The sequence below is a fragment of the Schistocerca nitens genome, chromosome 3 (genome assembly GCF_023898315.1).
Source record: "Schistocerca nitens isolate TAMUIC-IGC-003100 chromosome 3, iqSchNite1.1, whole genome shotgun sequence".
Classification (NCBI taxonomy): domain Eukaryota; kingdom Metazoa; phylum Arthropoda; class Insecta; order Orthoptera; family Acrididae; genus Schistocerca; species Schistocerca nitens.
Window position 1 is genome coordinate 43,593,252 of NC_064616.1, and position 17,846 is coordinate 43,611,097.

Below are 17,846 nucleotides of genomic sequence, written 5' to 3' on the forward strand. Positions count from 1 at the left end.
TTCTCTGTACTCTCCGCCAGTCACAGCTTTGTGGTGTCAGCTAACAATCAGTTGTTGTATGGCAACATTCTACTGTAGGTCTATTGCGGTAGTAGTGATACGCGAGAGGTTATTGCTGTCTTTGATGCTTTCCTGGAAAAAACAGAACCATCTGCCTCTAAACTTACTTGCATCTGCATTAAAGGATGCAGAAGGTGGATGGAGTGATCGATTGAGATCGAGTTGTAACGAGTTGTGATTTAATGGTGGACTGATGATGCATTCTAGAGAAACAGGGAGATGTTGCTGCAGTTCATTTCACCATTTTTTCCGTTGTTCTGTCGTGGTGCGTCTGTTGTGTGGCATAACCTGAATTTGATGCATGTTGTGTGTGTGACTTACAGCACTGTCTACTCACGGTCGTTAACAGCAAACCTCTGTCATCAGAGCACTTCCATCTCATGTGTGATGATGATGAAAACATGACCATCCTGTTACGACTCTTTTCCTCTAGACGAACGCAGTTTTATGCGATGTACTCCATTTTCCTGCCTCATCTTGGGCATAAAATAGAGTCTTCAGTTATACCACTACGGTGATTCTAAGTTAGCGACAGGTGTTTGTGAAGTATTGCAATCACCGTCTATACATGTACTTGGCAGATGTATTGTTTACTGAGTTAGTGGCACCACAAAGTGTAATTTCACTTGTCAAACACCGCTGCTATGCGTTCGTATAGGACTGGCATGAGCACAGTATAATTTCTGAACCATGATCAGGTGTGAACAGAGGGAGCTGTAAACCTCTGAAAAGCTATATGGTGCATGTATCACAAACAATGGACATTTGAAGGAAGTAGTTTTTCATTTTACAGTTTTTTGCCTTAGTTTACCGTAGAGAAACTTGCAAGAAAATGTATGTCACGCGTTGGAAAATATATTTCTTACATTCGAATATTAACAGTCTTGCATTCCAGATAACTGATAGGTCAGAAACCGCACCGCTCTAACATTATAGCCTGTTTTAAGTGGAGAATCGTGTGGTTTTAGGAGTGCATGTGTTTATGTTCACTCTTACCAATATCTTCTCGGTACTGATTCCAGACATTAGAACAATACTTTAGAACTGATAGCGCAGTTGATTTACGTAAAACGTTTCAAACTCCATCCATCTGGAGCTCCATCATGCACGGAAACCATACGTTTTCTTCTTCTTAACCGTCTCTTATATGATGACAGCACTTTCATATCTACTATACACCGATAAGGAGCGCTAAGCTAATCGCCATGCACGCTTCCTAAAAGATTTTGTGCACTTGGATGGATGCAGACCAGCAGTTATGGACTTGGCACGTTCCAGTCCTTCACGAGACACGGAATGTAGTGGTCTACTTCTAGTCAGCTACAGATTAGATTGATGACGGTGCCGCAGGGCGGGTTGCTCAAGGACAGTGCGAGAATATCTTTCAATTTCTAACTTTATCCTAAGAATGCAAGAATGTTCTGTATTTCCCATCCACATAGGGAAAGATGGGTAATCGTAATCGCAAATTACGCGCTATGATATAAGTGCTAGAAATACACTCCTGGAAATTGAAATAAGAACACCGTGAATTCATTGTCCCAGGAAGGGGAAACTTTATTGACACATTCCTGGGGTCAGATACATCACATGATCACACTGACAGAACCACAGGCACATAGACACAGGCAACAGAGCATGCACAATGTCGGCACTAGTACAGTGTATATCCACCTTTCGCAGCAATGCAGGCTGCTATTCTCCCATGGAGACGATCGTAGAGATGCTGGATGTAGTCCTGTGGAACGGCTTGCCATGCCATTTCCACCTGGCGCCTCAGTTGGACCAGCGTTCGTGCTGGACGTGCAGACCGCGTGAGACGACGCTTCATCCAGTCCCAAACATGCTCAATGGGGGACAGATCCGGAGATCTTGCTGGCCAGGGTAGTTACTTACACCTTCTAGAGCACGTTGGGTGGCACGGGATACATGCGGACGTGCATTGTCCTGTTGGAACAGCAAGTTCCCTTGCCGGTCTAGGAATGGTAGAACGATGGGTTCGATGACGGTTTGGATGTACCGTGCACTATTCAGTGTCCCCTCGACGATCACCAGTGGTGTACGGCCAGTGTAGGAGATCGCTCCCCACACCATGATGCCGGGTGTTGGCCCTGTGTGCCTCGGTCGTATGCAGTCCTGATTGTGGCGCTCACCTGCACGGCGCCAAACACGCATACGACCATCATTGGCACCAAGGCAGAAGCGACTCTCATCGCTGAAGACGACACGTCTCCATTCGTCCCTCCATTCACGCCTGTCGCGACACCACTGGAGGCGGGCTGCACGATGTTGGGGCGTGAGCGGAAGACGGCCTAACGGTGTGCGGGACCGTAGCCCAGCTTCATGGAGACGGTTGCGAATGATCCTCGCCGATACCCCAGGAGCAACAGTGTCCCTAATTTGCTGGGAAGTGGCGGTGCCTTCCCCTACGGCACTGCGTAGGATCCTACGGTCTTGGCGTGCATCCGTGCGTCGCTGCGGTCCGGTCCCAGGTCGACGGGCACGTGCACCTTCCGCCGACCACTGGCGACAACATCGATGTACTGTGGAGACCTCACGCCCCACGTGTTGAGCAATTCGGCGGTACGTCCACCCGGCCTCCCGCATGCCCACTATACGCCCTCGCTCAAAGTCCGTCAACTGCACATACGGTTCACGTCCACGCTGTCGCGGCATGCTACCAGTGTTAAAGACTGCGATGGAGCTCCGTATGCCACGGCAAACTGGCTGACACTGACAGCGGCGGTGCACAAATGCTGCGCAGCTAGCGCCATTCGACGGCCAACACCGCGGTTCCTGGTGTGTATGTAGATTGCTGTCCGGTATACTTTGTTTTATATGTTTGACAGTTAACAATGAACGGACATACTGCACAATCATCAATTTACATTCGCAATGTAGTATATGGTACTCGCAATGTCGAGGAGGGGCAGTTTTAGCGATGATACAGAAATAGAGAAGCATGCTGCTGCGTCATTCGTTGGCGTTGAAATTACGTCAAAATTGCTAAAATGGTTGCACTATCAACTTCGATGCTTGTTAAACTACATCGACTGTGTCTTTTCCATCTCATACGTCCATTGGTACGCTCTTGATTACCACATAGTGACTGACTGACATCACTTGGTTGAGACAGAGAAAGACTCTTGGTGAAGGGGCAACACCTTCTGGGGAATGGCTAGCGCCGAAACAGTGATCGTGTACATGACTTCAATTGGAGGAATCAGTGATAGGGTAGCCATCTGCTACCTCATCACTGTGAAGGATGAGTTTAAATGAAGAGGCTGTCAATCACCTTTGGACAGCTGTTTCAAAACGTTCCACAAGACTGCAAAACTCTTCCAGTTTCCACATCTTGTGACTGTCTTTTATTTAAAATCATCCTCTGTGTGTGTATTGTGGGAGCAGCAGCAGCATAATTTACACTGTGCGATGTCTAGTTTTCTGTGAGAGCCAATGAATCAAAAAGTATTAATGTCAGTTTAGAACTTGACACAGACCTCAAGTCAGGGTGGGAAAAAAAAAAGAAACAAAATGTAGAATGGTGTACAAAGCTATAGCAATACATTGCTGGTACATGTTACAGCAGAAAAAAAAACAATGTATCAAACAACAACACAGAGACTCTCTCTTGCGACAGATAGTCTGTGAGTCCTCTAACAGTACAGGCGATGACAATTTACACTGGTCTGTGCAGGTGACTTCGATCACTGAGTGGATCAATACCTGTAATTTAATAGGATCGCCACATATGTTCGATGCCTGCATGCAGATGGTATTTGTTTTCGATATACATCGGAAGATGGGGGTGTGGTAATATCTTACCGAGCTCTCTACTGGATGAAGTTGGTGGACTTTTTTATAGTTCGTAGTTTTTTATTCTCTGTTGTATGGTACAAAATAATGATGAGAGAAAGAATGTTTTAGTGACAGACGTGAATGCACCCTGAGGAATGCAGATCTCCTTTGGACTGCAGTACCTGTATATACACTGCTGGCCACCGTAAATGCAACACCAAGAAAGACAAGAGGTAGCACAACAAAATTTATTTTGTAGATAACATGTTGACCAAGTATCAAATGATTACGTTTACAGACGTCTGTGACATGTGGTTCCTGCCAGAATCAGTAGCCAGAGTAGCCGCCATTGTTGGAGATCACCGCTGCCACACGTCTCGGCATTGAGTCAAAGAGACGTTGGATGTGTTCCTGGGGTACAGCAGCCCAAGCAGCTTCCACACGTTGCCAAAGATCATCTGGTGTGGCAGCTGGGGATGTAATCTGGATCACTCGTTGAGCAACCATGGACCACATGTTTTCTATCGGCGAAAGATCCAGAGAGCGAGCCGGCCAGGGAAACAATTCAATCTGGTTATTGACGAACAACCTTTGGACAATGCGTGCCACGTGTGGTCGCGCTTTATCCTGTTGAAGTATGGCTGTGGCCGAGTCCTGAAGGTAAGGAAGGACAACTGGCTCCAGCACCTAGGATATGTAGCGCCGGCTATTTAAAGTACCGGCAATGCGTACTAGAGGCGTGCGAGAGTAATATCCAATACCGCCCCATACCATAATACCCGGTGCAAGACCAGTGTGGCGGTGTATAATGCAGCTGTCCAGCATCGTCTCTCCACGGTGTCTCCACACTCGAATCCGACCATCGTGGTGCTGCAGACAGAAGCGTGCCTCGTCAGTAAAGACAACGTCATTCCATTCTGCCGTCCACATCCGTCTGTCATCACACCATTGGCGACGGAGACGTCTGTGGTTCTGCGTCAGTGGTAGACGAAGCAATGGACGTCTTGCGGACAGACCACTCTGCTGTAAACGGCGTCGAATGGTACGCGCAGACACTGGATGATGCGTTACAGACGCAATGTGCTGTGCTATGGTTCGGGATGTCACTGAGCGATCCGTCACTGTCATGCGCACAATTTGCCTATCAGCACGTGCAGTGGTGCACCGAGGTGAATGTGATCGACCACGTCGGTCCGTCGTACCATCCTGCATCCAACGGTCACATATCCGCATTACAGTTGTTTGGTTCCGTCCAACACGACTAGCGATTTCTCTGTATGATAATCCACAATCTCGGTAAGCCACTATCCTTCCTCTGTCGAACTCGGATACTTGATCAAAAGATGTTCGCTGTTGTCTACGAGGCATAACTGATCGTCTTGTGAAACAACCACAAGGTAAACACACGTGCCGAACGTACACTCGTCATAATCGCCAAGCCTTAAATGGCGCTATGAGGTGGCGCCACAGGCGCGCGTGATGTGCGTCCGCGCTGAAATTCTAATCAGTTGCATATCTCATCGCTGCAAACTCATGGTGTAAATTTCACTTGATTCGGATGCTTCCTTCAGGGTGTTGCATTTACGGTGGCCAGCAGTGTAGTTTGGAGACACATCACAATGCAGTAGCAAAATCCTTGTTCTTCTTCCAGTTCCCGTAGGGTCTACTGTCATTTTCTACTACTACTTAGTGTTGCAGAAGTAAGATTCGTTTTGGCTCTGGCCTTACACATTGTACAAACTTAGCAGAGCTACGACAAAATGCTCCTATTTCCACCGAGTGGTCAAATAAGACAGTCCTGTCGTATTAACTCAGCTCACGCTGTTTCTCCACGGGTTACAGGCGGTCTTAAATGTAGCATATTCTGACTTATGCTCAGTTCCGACTTAAATTGGGGCGATCACATGCACAATGCTGCAGGGATGACGTTGCAGAGACTGAGGAACAGTTACAAGATGCATAGGGACTGTCTAAACCCACGTTGGAGTTTTACTGTAGCAGATAGGTTCCAAGAAAGTGACTCGTTCCGAGATATGAAAGTGCCATCAATATGATTCACTAGTGGCTGTAATCATTAAAAGACACCTCCATACTATCCAACACAGGTATGTAGTTGAATGGGACACCCTTCCCTAACATAACCTTCCTTTTATAGGAATAGGCGATACCAAAAGGTATTTTAAATCTTGCATAGGTGATCATTGCTGCTTCACTGAAAGAATTTCATTTGATTTTGGATATGATGTAATTTCTTACAATCGATACAGCTGAAATTCTTTTTATAGAAATATTTGAAATTATGAAATAGCTGGCATACTTAAAATTCCTATTATTAATTTGCACAATCTGACAATGCCGGCCGAAGTGGCCGAGCGGTTCTAGGCGCTACAGTCTGCAACCGCGCGACCGCTGCGGTCGCAGGTTCGAATCCTGCCTCCGGCTTGGATGTGTGTGATGTCCTTAGGTTAGTTAGGTTTAAGTAGTTCTAAGTTCTAGGGGACTGATGACCTCAGCAGTTAAGTCCCATAGTGCTCAGAGCCATTTGAACCATTTGAGCCAAAATCTGACAATATTTATTAAATTTATTTCTGGACTCATTTATGAAATTATGATATAACTTGGTGGAAATTTTTCTTGTGTTTAGAAAGTTTGTAAACTCTTTTGCTTTGTAAACTCTTTGGAATACTGTAGGTACTCTGGAATGTAGGGAGTAGTGGGCATCCCTCTGATGGAAACACAAATTACGTCAAGAACAATGTAACTGTTGGTTTTGTGAAAATGAAGGTTGTGAAGTGAGTTTGATATAGAATAATGGGATAAAAGAAGCGAGAATCATAGCAACAGATAGTACTTCACCAATTATTTAGTCTTCTGCAACCAACAACGTTATAAAAAATTACAGCCTCAAGAATGTACCCCTATACGCGAGAACTGCAGCCAACAGAAGAGAGAATGAAGATAAGTAAAAAGTTTTTCTTTTGTATATCTTACACCTCTTGAAGCTTTTGAAAGTGATGATCAGGCTAAGAGAAATTTAATAGTGATGTGTGGGAGGGTAAGATTACAAATGGAAAGACCTGATTCCAAACCGCAGACAGCATTTCTACCACAGTGGATAACACTATAGATCTGAAAAGGCAGTGAACGTTTCTTACGACCTCAATCTAGCGTAGCATTTTTCTAGAAGTGATTCGTCGGATAGCACAAAATCTACTTATGTGATCATTGTCGGTCAACTATCTCCTTTAACCCAGTGGATATATCACAGAACCTCTTACATGGCATCGGGATAGAATGTGTTACAAATACTGGAGAAATATCTAGCGGCGGCATGATGGAGTTGCAAATAATGGCTTCATACCACGTTTCTTAGCCATATTACGTTCTAAATTCGGTGATTTTATTACGAGCTTACACCCCCGGCGACGTGGACACGCACTTTCTCTCTGTTAACACGCACCACGTGATCACCTTGTATATTCAATGCTGCTGTATTTGTGTGGAGAACCACTTGATTTAGAAGCTATACCACAAGTCGATTTACACAGCCTGTATAGTTCTTAACACGGCTATCGTTAGCGATACTTGTGTGCCCCTGTAGAACCAAAAGTGCTTGTGACAGTAACATAGTCGTTGCGATCGTGTAATTAACATCTGGTGGCTTGTCAGACAATTACGTCTCTCTTTCTAAGACACCCTGCTGCCACTCACAAGAAAAACACATGAGTCATGCCCATCCATCGTGGATTTTTGCTCAATATTCTTTGGTGTCAATAGCATTCAATTACTGGCGAAATATTACACGTAGTAGAGGATGTGTGACAGATTCGCTGTGATCAGAGAGTATATAATATGTCTGTGTTCCGACATGTGCAAAGAAAATGGATTTGTCATCCCGTAAGGAAGGTATGGATTTGACGTAGAAAATTGCCATAGACGTAAGGTGAATGAAAGATTTTTTTTTTTTTTGCATGGTAAAGTATGTACAGTCATAAGAAAGCCACAGATTTTGATATTTCCAAAGCCACCGTCCTCAGGAGGGGGTATTTCCGATACATCGTTCATTGTCGAAGGTCATCAGATTGAGGCTGCTAATGTAATATTAGATTGTAAGTAGAGTGATAAAATACATGTGGCTGGTTTCCTAGGACGATTCTGCCTGGCATGCGAAAGCGCGCGTGGTGTCTGTAGCCACGATTGACATTTCTGGCTGATGGCGATAGACGTCCAGACTGGAGAGCCCGGTTGAGGTACAGGAATCCATCCATCCTAGAGAGCCTGTATAACAGGCTCTCTAATCCGTCCTAACCATGTCGCCCTCTATGCGGCTGAATAGTGAACTAATACTCAGTTCGTGTTGGGCAGCCTTCGTGACTGTGTGTTTTCTCTGTTTGAGAATGTTGAGAAGATTCAATATGGACGTGTGAATGCACTGGACACATTTTCTCCCATGTAAATTGTCTGGTTGACTGCTTCTACACATTTCCCATCTTTATTTGGCTGTGAGAGCATCGAATGTGGTGTGTATTGTCTGCATCTAGTTGCTGAAAGACACGTGAAAGAGACATTTGCAGGTTCTCTAAACATGAGAAACCCATTAGATGACTTTGTAAGTAAAAGGATTATTCGGGATCTGTTATATCATTGACATCAGTATTCGTTAAAAATGTGTGTGGAACTACGAGTTACCTTCATTTTCTTTAGTTTTCACATAAAGATCTTCGCAGACGAGATAAGTTCTATGTTACTCAGTGGTTTGAAGCACGTTCCACCTCGCTAAAATTTTGGGTTTCTAGAGATATAATTTCCGCACTTTATCAACAGAATTATACTGTGCAAGCTATCGGTAGCAAACATCTGGAGATGGCTGTAGAAAGCATGGAGCAAGCAAGAAACAGGTTGGGGCAAGAAACAGTAACTCCTTTGTGTCAAGGGGAACCAGCCAAGCCTTTGCACACCACTTCAAAGAGTGACCGCGGTCCGGCCAGGACGCTCTGACCATATGTTGGGGCAGCGTGTGTGGGGCAGTTGACCCGTGACCATTGACTGCAGTGGGTGTCCGTCCGACCTCATGGGAAATATCTAGTGCTGTGAAGACTATATATGGTGCATGTGGTTATATTTTCTTTGGGACCTGTCTATCTTTGGGGTTCCTGTACGAGAGTCTGATGGTCGATAGCTATACGTAGGATGCAGGATTAATGATTTTGTATGGTGCATGATATGAATTGGGTTTGCTACATCGATGTGGCATGTGGTTATACAGATCAGTTGGAAATCGGTTTCATGCTGAAAAATTCAAGCTTTTGTCGACAATAGCAGAGCAGTGAATTGAGGAAGTGTCTTTGGCAATAGTTTCCATATTTCAAAATCTTTAGACCACTTTTGCACTGTCAGTGCAATATGAGTGTTGTATATTTTTTTCAGATCTGTATAAAACACTTTTCCTGTTGAAAGTCTCATAGTTTGTCCGTCTGCAGAAACAAATGATGGACAGTGGTCCCACGGCGGCAGCAGCAGCAGCAATAGCAGTTTGGCGGGTTTCACATCGAAAATAGTTTTCCTCGACAGTAGCAGAGCGGTGTATAGGAGACTCCACAGACTGGTTCGAACAAGGCGGTCTAAAGGTATCTACAGAAAGTTCTGACAGTCACGTGATGTCTTCTTTTTCGAGCGTTCAAGAAAAGGCCAACCAGACACTCCCCCTCTGGCGGGATGCTGTCCCTCGCCCGCCATTGTCGCTTTACAGCATCTCCAGACCAAGGACACCGAAAATTATGGCCGTTTTTTTCGTCTGTAGGACAGTGCTTCGAATTCTGTTTATGTAATTGTCTTGATATTCCCGTCTGTGATTACACACAGTGTGTGCTTCGAGAAGTGAGGAAAATAACGTACCTGACTCCAGCAGAAGAAAATGTAAACTAAGCCTACTCGCTGTTTCAAAATGGCTCTGAGCACTATGGGACTCAACATCTTAGGTCATAAGTCCCCTAGAACTTAGAACTACTTAAACCTAACTAACCTAAGGACATCACACACACCCATGCCCGAGGCAGGATTCGAACCTGCGACCGTAGCAGTCCCGCGGTTCCGGACTGCAGCGCCAGAACCGCGAGACCACCGCGGCCGGCTACTCGCTGTTTCAGAAAAGTAATGTACACCACAGCAGTTGTAGAAGTCCAAATTTCTCTCTCTCTCTCTCTCTCTCTCTCTCTGGCAGTGCCTTCAAACAAGCAGTTAAAACTCGATAAGTGGTAAGCGTCCTGTTTTTCGAGTTACAGAGATATTTGTTTTGACTTCCATATATCATCGTTTTTGTTGTGTTGGCAGAAGAGCCAACACCGTGTTACTAGAGGAGGCCGAAATGCACGCGTTTTAGCTCACGCAGGCTGGCGTGAGGAGGAAAGAACTATACTGACGTGAGGTCTGGAGCATGACAAGGAATTAGAATTCAGAAAGCGAACGTAATTAGTTTGATACTTAACTTTAATCCATTAATGATGAACGTCGCTCTTGACGGTACATGATTCACAATATTATCTGTTCAGGACACATAGTAACTGAATATGGCTCCTTGCTAGGTCGTAGCAAATGACGTAGCTGAAGGCTATGCTAAACTGTCGTCTCTGCAAATGAGGGCGTATGTAGGCAGTGAACCATCGCTAGCAAAGTCGGCTGTACAACTGGGCGAGTGCTAGGAAGTCTCTTTAGACTAGACCTGCCGTGTGGCGGCCCTCGGGCTGCAATCACTGATAGTGGCGACACACGGGTCCGGCGTATACTAACGGACCGCGGCCGATTTAAAGGCTACCACCTAGCATGTGTGGTGTCTGGCGGTGACACCACAGTTTTGGTATCTGAAATCAGATATTACAGCTGATATCGGTTTCGGGATCTGTTTCCCACAAAATCGTGTGAAGTGTCTCAGGGAGGTTTCAGAAGTGTGCCACTATCTATCTTTTAGAGTCCATGATCGAGTGTCGCTGTATACATCGAAAAATTGACGTAAACTAGTGTGCAGCGATCTTTTCTCAGAGTGTGTTTAGATACATATTCAATTAAATTTAGTAACTCCTGAAGCAGCCCGTACTCAAAGACAAGGATATTTCCCACAAAAGCATGCGGAGTTTCTCAGGGATGGTTTCACAAGTGTGGTCCAATCTTTTTAGAATCTGTGTTTAAGTGTGGCGGTGGTGGTATTCCTTGGAATAAAATGTGTAATTGTTTAAATATTCTCGCCCCATCTGCAAGGCAGTCTGTCTTTGAGCAGTGGTACATTTAGCTCACGTGACATCTTCAAGTTATGTGTGTGACAGTATTCCATAACATCAGATGTAATTACTCGTGAAGTAGTTCGTGTTCAGCGAAAGTGTATCCGTGCACCGGGTATGGGAGGAGGAGGAGGGCCACGGGTATTTCCAGCATGACAAGAAGTGCTTAGCGTGCAGCCCTGTGGTTATTGCATGGTTTTAATGTAAGGTGGTGTGGAGGCTCTTGAGGCAGGGAGCTCAGTGCCTCTCTTCCAGCAAGGTGCAGAGACTCTGTGGTGAATGTCTTAGCATATTGTGCTTCAGGAGACTGACTGGATTTTTATCGAATGATCTATGGTTACGGCACAAACATTTATCAGCATGAGTTGCAAAGTGTAAAATAGCCCCATCTGACTGCATATTTATTATTTCATGAGGTGTATTCATCTTCACCAGATATCATTGCTATCAACACAGTCCTCACATGCATGGCTACAGCTAATGTACTCCTCCTTCTCCAGCACAGACATATCATCCATTGAACACAGTATACAATTATGTCCATTCTCCAAGTGTAGCAGGTAGATACAGACTGAGTCCTTTTCCCAGCATTTTCCCCCGATCGCCATCTTGGAAATGTCACGGGAGGGGAGAGGGAGAGGGACAGCAGCGTCCTGTGGTGACAGTGCTGTGAGCTAGGTCAGATGGACTACAGACCTCATGGTGAACACACTGGATGGAGCTACTGCCCATGGCAACACAAATTATTCAAATAAACAATGCATACAAAATAAAGACTTATGTCCATCCTATCTGGCAGCCCAGAACAGATTGAGTTCTTTTACTGCCAATTTCCTGGTGGGGGGGGGGGAGGGGGCAGGAGTGGGGGGGGGGCAATACGTACAAAATAAAGAATACATCTGTCCCATCCAGCAGCCCAGCACTGACTGAGTCCTTATGTCACCAATTCTCAGTTTGGGGAGGGCATACGGAAGGGGGAATGGAAATGAGGAGAGGAGGGGGCTAGGTTAGTGTAGGTGGCGCAATTGACCTATTTTCCCGCCAAAATTTGAACTTCCCATCATGATGTCACTGTGATGTTGCCACATCTATGGCCGCCATCTTGGATTCTCCATATTGAATAAATTTGGTAACAATGCAAAGTGGGACCACACTGCTCTTGGTATACTACTCACACAGGCTACATCTCTTGAATAGTATCAAAGGCATCGTTGAATATGACACCCTCATTAGTCGTGTCGCACGTGACACAGCTTAGAGGGTTTGGATTTTATCTGGTGTAATGGCGCACAATCTATAACTGAGGATCTGACTGCATCCTTCTCTCAGCAGCCAATTATTGCTAACTATCTGAGAAACCCTACATTTCCTATGTATTTATTTCAGCACTGACTGAGACTTTGTATATGTGGAATGTATTTTTGCCTTATATAGCTTCTTTGTATGTACCATTTGTAGTAGTGTGATTGGGGATATGAACAAAGTGCTTGGTTGCTTCACTAACACCGAAGAGACCCATATAGAATTAGCTGTGCAAAAAGTAATTGACACTGAAGTCCACGCCCGACACATGCAGCATCTGGCATTGTATTCTGTTTATTGTCGTGACATAACGTAAGCTCACTAGGAATTGTACACGTTTACAGCGAAATGGTAAATTGTTGGAAATAAGCAGATTTCGGGATATAAAAATTCTCTTCCTGCACCACTTCCCATCATAATTTCGGCTTTTATGACGTTGCATTCGAGATCATTAACTTTAAGCTTTTGCGAGTGGCGGTTTCTGATGAGCGAGACAATGCGTGACACTCTCTGTCACAGTTACGCCACGCGTCGTTTTCGCAAGGAGTTTCAAAGACCGAAATAAAGCCTGATGTTCTCGGGCCACAGCAAGTCTCGCATCATGATCTTTTTTGGATTCTTGAGACTGCAAAGTCCTCAGTCTCTTGGCTGTTCTCGTGTTCCAGAGAATACTCGTTTCCAAGGAACTTTTATTCCTAAACAAATCGAAATCAAAATATAGCGAGCAGTCGCCAAAACCACAAAGGAAACTTTTAAATCCGTTTTTCCTAGTAAAGGACATACATAAAACCTACTGAAAGAAGCGAAGCAATGTTGTTAAGGTTTTCGCCACAAAGTGAAATCTGTAAATCCGTATATTCCAGCCAAGATAAATTCGCTGCTAGTTAGTGTTCGTAACGATAATATTACGGCGCTGTATTCTGTCGCTGACGTTAACTTCGGAAAATTAATCTGTCTCTGAGTTAAAAAGCTAACAGCGCCATTTATTGCTTCTTTGGTGTACTACGCCTTGGTGATTAAACGTCTGAACTATTAAGCTGAGCAGACGATTTTGGATAAAAATTTTAAACATGAATTTTTGCTTTTGTGATCCGATTTTGATGAAATGTAGACTACACCCTGGCCCAAGCTGCGTACCAATGAAAACCCCACGAAAGTTGGTCTGGTACATTTGGAAATTAGTGTGTTCAAACAGTCAAATAGACAGGCAGACAGGATGGTTTTAGATAAAGTTTTACATTAAGATATCTTTTTCGCGTGGTCCGGTTTTGATGAAATAAAGCCTATACGCTGGCCCAACCTACACTGAAGTTATGTATGAAACAGCCATGAACATTTGTCTACCAGTTCTGGAGATCAGCGTGTTCAGACAGACAGCCACGACAGTTGTACAGTTTTGTTATTATTATAATTAACTTTTGTTATAGCACTGCTATTCGCTCCGAATCCCTCTGTGTGGAGCGTCATCACACTAGCGATGTGTTGAAGACATCGGCCTCGGAAGCCAGTACGCGACAATACATGCAGGGTTTTAAGTTGCGTATCAGCGACCACTCGGCGAAGTTTCTCTTTCCCGCTGTCTCCAGAAGATGGATCGGTACGCAGACTGGGGGGCGTAAAAGCCTTCGCATGGCAGGGAGGGCGTTGGCTCGCAAGTACAGTAATTAAATTTGTGGCAGCCGTGCAACACGCAGGTGTGATGCAGTAACTCCGAGTAGACAGCCCTAGCGAAGAGGAGAACGATCTATTTCACAGCAATACTAGTTTTAGTGCACCGCCACGAAGTGCATCCGATCACTTGCATTCACCACTGGTTCTGTTACACTTGGGACTTGAACATGGGATTTCTGGATCACGTTGTTCTACGACGTCATACACAATACACAATACATCAGTCAATAATTAGACTGCACCATATAACCTGAGCCACAGCTGCTATACACCGACGCGACAAACATCATGGGATAGCGATATGCACACATACAGATGGCAGTAGTAACACGAACACAAGATATCAAAGGGCAGTGCATTGGCGAAGCTGTCATTTATACTCGGGTGATTCATGTGATTATGGCCGCACGACTGGAATTACCAGACTCTGAATGCGGGATAGTAGTTAGAACTAGACACATGGGACAATCCATTTCGGAAATCATTAGGGAATTCAGTATTCCAAGGTTTACAGGGTCAAGAGTGTGCGGGGAATACCACATTTCTGGTATTACCTCTCTCAGTGGCTGACGGCAGCGGCTGCGTTTGCATGAAGTTGTGTCAGTGCTAACAGACACGCAACACTGCGTGAAACAGCCGCAGAAATCAATATTGAACGTACGATGAACGTATCCGTTAGGAGTGTGCTGCGTCATTTATGTCCCATTGTTTAGGTGTTGTCACAGCCTTTTGTGTTAGCACAGGGCCGCTGCCTCGGCCACCCAGCCACGTGCTCTGGTGGTCAAAGACTCTGCCACCAGATCAGTGGGACGCTGCTGTCAACATAGCTGCTGACAGAAGTGGTAGCAGCTGTCCATTTGAAAAAGCCTGGAGAGGGAGGGATGAGGGGAAGTAACAATGACCCTAAGTTCAGTAGTTCCCGGCAGTACATGGAGGAGAACGCATGTTCAACTGCCACCCCTCTATTCTTGTGCAATCTTTCCGGTGGCGATTTGCCCTAGTCCCCAGTACATGTGTTGTATTATGACCCATTGATTATGAGTGCTGGTTTTTTTCAAGACAATTTAATTGTGTAATTAGAATAGTGAAGTGTTTTCCATCAGTTGCGGTAGCATGTATTGGCTTTCCTGAGTTTCGATTACCTGAACTGGAGGATGATTGTCGAGCAATACAGAGAGAAGGGTATGTAGCAAATCCTGATATCAAACAGCGACAGATACAGTCCTCAGCTGTATGCTTACAGGTAATAGATTTACCAGCCTCTACTCTGTCCAACACCAGCATTTCATCAGTTGTACACAACTACCACCAAAACATGAAGATAGTACCTATCACTGCACCCCTTTTCCCGCCAGCTTGTAGGTGAAGGGTAGAGTTTCAGTACGTCTGCCACTAGTCTCGAGTGGTATCGTGAAATTTTTTCTCAGCAGGATAACACCAGTTGAATTGCATCGTCAATTTTTGAGCTGTATTGCGATTTTAGGGGCTCGCTCTCCAGTGTTATGCATATAATTGTGTAATTATGACCGATCTTTATGATTAATTACGTAATTAGAACCGATATTTACTTCAGTTTTCCAACCAAAGTAAATAAAGTACGCTAGCCTAACGTTCCTCTCCTACACCTGGGCAGTTTCGATGTGATGGGTGGGTGAACTTGAGTTTTCCATCCAGAAGGACCAGGGTCCGAGTTTCAGAAAGGATACCGCAATTTTTAGTCTCCCACCAATCCCCATGTGGGGGCTGGGGTGAGAGCCAGCACAGACCAGTGACAAAATTCTAAGTTCCCGCCAATAGGGTATGTGGGGGAGGGGGAGGGATGGGGCGGAGCGAGGACCCTCATGCTGGTTGGGGAAAACCCATGACATCATCTAGGGGGTGGGGTGGGGATAGGGGTGGTGGGGATGGTTGGATGATGGGTAGGGGTGATTAATTGATGAATTTAATTAATCTGCATATCAATTTGATATCAAAATTGTACCTGTGCTGCCATTTCCCTAGTACTAGCGTTGTAAGTAAAACAAATGTTATTAACATTCTACATCTTTATTCTTCATGCCTACATGTTTGCAGACCTCTGGCGCAGGACGGCTCCGAACTGTTGTGCGTAACATGGCGATTTGGAACGTAACCACGAGTATATCGGTGAATGATGAATAACGGTAAAGCACGAACCTGGAAACTGAGAGGACGCAGGATCGAATCTTGGTCGGACCACGGATTTTTCACTCTTATTTTTAACCTAATCTTTACCTCTCGTTGTAGCGAGACTGACCACTGCAACATCCAAATACATCAAAAGTGTGTACTTAAAAAAGAAGATAAAAATTCGCCTGACGTCTTTGTAACAGACAGCTCCATTCCTGCCTAAGTAACTATGTAAGTGTACATGACATGTGGCTTAAACTCAAAGAAACAGTATCTGAGGCAATTGAGAGATTTATACCAAATAAACTAATAAAAGATGGCGCTGATCACCCACGGTATGTAAAGCAGGTCAGAATACTATTGCAGAAGCACTGAAAAAAGTATGCCATATTTAAAAGAACACAAAATTTTCAAGATAGGCGATTTTTTACTGAAACTCGAAACGTAGCACTGGCTTCAGTGAGGAGTGCTTTTAATAGCTTCCACAATGAAATTCTGTCTCGGAATCTGACAGAAAATCCAAAGAGATTCTGGTCGTATGTAAAGTACACCAAAAACAGCAAGACACAATCCATACCTTCACTGTGCGATATCAATGGTAATACAACCGATGACAGCGCCGTAAAAGTGAGTTATTATGTACAGTTTTCCGAAATTCCTTCACCAAAGAAGACTAAGTAAATATTCCAGAATTCGAATCGAGAACAACTGCCAGCATGAGTAACTTGAAAATAGATTTCCTCGTTGTAGTGAAGCAGCTTGAAGCACTTAAGAAAGGCAAGTCTTCTGGTCCAGATAGATTGCTAATAAGGTTCTTTTCAGAATATGGTGATACGATAGCCCCATACGCAGCAATCACATGCAACCACTCGCTTGACGAAAGGACCGTACAAAAAGACTGGAAAGCTCCACAAGTCACACCGGAAACTCAAGAAAGGAAATAGGAGTAATCTGATGAATTACGTACCCATATGACTAACGTCGGTTTGCTGTAGGATTTTATAACATCTACTGAATTACCTCGAACGTTACTGTCTGTCGACACACAGAAAAAAATGGTTCAAATGGCTCTAAGCACTATGGGACTTAACATCTGAGGTCATCAGTCCCCTAGAACTTAGAATTACTTAAACCTAACTAACCTAAGGACATCACACACATCCATGCCCGAGGCAGGATTCGAACCTGTGACCGTAGCAGTCGCGCTGTTCCGGACTGAAACGCCTAGAACCGCTCGGCCACCGCGGCCGGCCGACACACACAGTCAGTACGGATTGAGAAAATATCGAAAATATCGTTCTTGAGAAACACAACTAGCTCTTTATTCACACGTAGCAATGAGTGCTATAGACAGGGGATCTCAAATTGATTCCATGTTCCTAGGTTTCCAGAAGGCTTCTGACACCTTTCCTCACAAGAAACTTCTAATCAAACTGCTTGCTTATGGAGTATCGCTTCAGCTGTTCAACTGGATCCGAAATTCCCTCTCAGAAAAGTCACAGTACGCAGTAATCAACGGTTAATCAGCGAGTAAAACAGAATTGATATCCGACGTTTCTCAGGGAAATGTTATAGGCCCTCTGCTATTCTTAAACT